Below are 4,098 nucleotides of genomic sequence, written 5' to 3' on the forward strand. Positions count from 1 at the left end.
ATATTTTGTTTCTATGTGTACTTGTTTATACCATTTAATAATACGATGAAAATACATTCAATTTATTTTATGGTTATATCAAACCATCAATAGCAACCAACGCAATCCTCTGTAAAAGTGAACATCGTGTGAGCGAAACTCAAGATATTTAATACCTTCACAGTGGTACAAGTTAATTGATTTATTTTATAATATCAGGTTAAAAATTGCAAAAACCATCTGGCACAATCAATGATCAAAGTGATTCTGATACTAGCTAGTTCACTGTGCACATTACGAAAATAAAAGTCAGACAGCCAAAATGCGTTTACAAAAGAAGTCACTTAGTTACGTAATGAAAAAATAAACATCATCGTAAAACCAATACACTTATCGCTTTGCTTGGTATATGTACGAATAAGATAAAGATACTATATAGGCACCATTCTACCCTTCTCGCTTTGATTATTTTTATAACCGAAGTTGAGACACGAGAAATTGTAGAGAGATTATTGTATGTTTTTTATAAGAGAGGAGAGAAATCTATTCATCTTCAATAACGATGCATTTTTATTAGTTATTATTTTATCTTTTTCTATGAATATTTTGGAAACACTTCCATGATGAATAATAATACAATTAGTGATTGCCTATTTAAATAAACGGTTTTTACAATGTTAAGCCTTTATGATAACTAAAGATATATTTAATATGAATGTATACTATTGTAAGCTTAGGAATTTAATGTAATGGGTGATTCGCCAAGCACGCTCACCCCCATTTTTTCCTTTAAAGAATTTATTCAAATTCTGCTTTATCTATAGAATTTTTAAATAACATACTCAAAATAATTTCTATTTGTTGTCTTACAACAGTTATTATCAGTTTGGATCATTTGAAAATACAAAAATAGAATAATATCTTGTATTTACCTATTTTACCTCCATTGTACCATGTGTGATGGTGACATTTTGTTATTAATAAATGTTTTATTCTATGGATGTTATAAATTATAATACAAAATAACATGCAATACATGTTATTAACTTTTATCAATCATGTAATCATAAATGATAATCTAACTGCAACCCTAATACAGTTTTATCTGGATCCTCCCCCTCCGTGTCTGAAGTCCAATCTGAAATCATTTTACGCTAATTTTAAAATGACCATTCTATATTTCCTACTGTATTTATTTTTCAATTATTACATGAACCTTAAAAATGTAATGTATTGCACTTATTTAACAATAAAAATATATGAGCACGTCATTGTACAATCTAAGTTCACTTACTCCGATAAAAGTCGTTAAAATTATAAAAGTGAAAACCAAATATTCAACGCATATTAATATTATTATACTACTATCATCTTTAATATAGCAACGTGATTTAATTTTTTTTAATGTTAACATCGTGTAATATCATCTTTATGTTTATTTGGTATGATAATGCAAACAACTTTATTTTTTTACATACTCTATATAGGTAACTATGTTTTACATGCAATAAAATTATTGGTATATAATTATTAATAATGGTCTTTATTTTGTTTTAAAAAATACCATTCGTATAATACGTATATGTATTTATTTGTATTGCGTGCGTCAACTAATGTTGACAGGTTTTACATTCAAAAGTAACGATGTAATTTGTTTGAGGGGAGCAAATTAATTTTACTACCTCCCAAAAAAGGGATTCGTAATATTATAGGTATGCAATATTTCTATAACATGAACATAAATATTATTACAAAGCTTACTAAAAAGCCATACTAAAATACATCACATGACTCAAATCATTTAGGTACCTATTACTTACCAACGTTTCGTGTTTTTATGAAAGAACTTACTATTATCATCAAATACAATTCAAATTACGCGATCCACGGGTACGCATGAAATTCAATAATTTTGTATTTGTTAAATGTCGAAAAACTAAGTAAACAAACAAAGTAACTTAGTGACTGGTTGGAGAACCACGCTTAGATGTCACGCTAAACTCAAATAAAATGTGTTTTTCACTTAAAAACTATTTAAGTAACTTAAAAATACAATAAAATAACTATAATAATAATAATAACTTATCAGTTAATAATAATACATAAAATTGAAGTATTTTTTAATATTACCTACATTACTTATTTGTTGGTTTTAATGTTGTAAAATTCTTCCATGTGTGGATTTATTTTTTGAACACACTCGATACAACTCTCAAGTACCTAACGCAAAGTTTAAATAATTTAAAAATAGCCATGGGAAAGTCTTGTAAACACTTAAATAATATTACAATCATCTAGAATTACGATGTATAGAGATATTTATGAGGGATTAAAACTAAAAGGGCTAGTCAGGTTTTCCAAAACAAATTATAACGTCAGATCGAGTGAGCTTGGTATGATACATTTTAACAATAATTAAGACTTATCGTCCCTAACCTTTATGGAAGGGAAGTTATAGAAGCGGGGAGAAGCAAATTTGCAATTCAAAACTACCACCGGTGGCTCTGTGTGGAGAGGGACCCGAATATTTGAGACCACCTCATCGTCACAACAACACCATCAGCGCCTTCATCATCATAACCACCACAGCTATCCGTTATTATATAAGTTCAAGCGTGTGTGTGTGTGTGTGTGTGTGTGTGTGTGTGTGTGTGTGTGTATATTTAGGGTCCGGTTGAAATTGTCTTGTACCTCTACCCTTCCCGCCAACAAATCGACGACAGTCTAATTCCTAGGGAGCTTCTGTTTTTGCTTGACTGTCCTCGAACGCCGACCTTTCGTATTTCTCTGTCCTTTGTCCATAAGGATTACCGATGACACTTTCCAAATCCCATAATCGTTAGGTTAGGAAAAATCATTGGATAAACAGTATAGCGCTATAACTCAAGAGCACAGTTATATTTGTATGAATATTAATTTTTAAAGTTCAATAAATAACATTTATGTTTAAAATGTAGTGTAACGACGAATAGAACAAATCATATTGAAAATAATTGTATATTTTATAACGCACGTTTGACAAAAATATTATGTAATTTGTTATTAAATAATCAATATAGACTGGGTGTGATGCATGGGTACTATAAGTAAATTTATATTTAATTCAAAACAATATGTTTAGATTATTTTGAATTTATGTTAAAATAAATTAGTTTATTACAATATTGTGGAACAAGGGTACCCCGTAAAATGTTGGTCCACTATAGCACTACTCCACTCATCTAAACTTTAAATACTTATTATAACTAATAATTAACTACTCGTTTGAAATTCGATATTAATATATTCAAATTCTTAGGAAACTATCTTTGTAAAATTATATTAAAAATATATTCTGTCGTTCAAAAAATTAAAAATTATAACAACAATAAATAGTTTAATATAATTTATATTAAAAAATGTTTAAAAACATTTATGCGTTTCGAGTAAATGAAAAAATTTAAAATAATCACCTGGTATATAAATAAAATGCTATAAATCTCATTAAAACCAAAAAAGGCGAGTTAATGTAGAAGTGCCTATTGCTGGTAGTTAAATGTTATACCTATGCAATGCAGAGAATTCAAAAAAACTAGTGACGATGTAGTTATATTATGTCAATTATTATACTTTATAGTTTATAGTGGATTCATAACTATCAGGGGCGGATTGGCGAATTTTTTCGGCCCGGGAAATATGGATCAAACCGGGCCCTGCACCGCAAATATGCACCCCCCCCCCCCCCCACTAAAAAAAGGTCATAATTTTACTCAAATTTCAAAATTTGTTTAGTTTCACCACTAAATTAGTAAATTATATAATAGGTACCTATAATTTATTAAATGCTATAACAGTTTTGGGTTAGTCTGCAGATAAGATTAACCTGTTCAGACTGTTCTAACTTGAACTTGAAGCTTAATCTTATTATATTTTATATTCTGAGCGGAGCGATGAATTTATTGAATTTACAAATGTGTTTTTTTTTAAATTAAAATTTTTTATTTTTGTGTTTTTCATCACCTTTTAGGACAGTAAAAATACTTACATTTTCTTAAACTACAGTTTCACTTTTCTGATAGAAAAGTTAATCTAGTTGGTACTTTTGGGGGGCCAAAAATAAAATTTTCAGTAGTTTTAAAA

This window comes from Acyrthosiphon pisum, chromosome A3, assembly GCF_005508785.2.
Source record: "Acyrthosiphon pisum isolate AL4f chromosome A3, pea_aphid_22Mar2018_4r6ur, whole genome shotgun sequence".
Lineage (NCBI taxonomy): Eukaryota > Metazoa > Arthropoda > Insecta > Hemiptera > Aphididae > Acyrthosiphon > Acyrthosiphon pisum.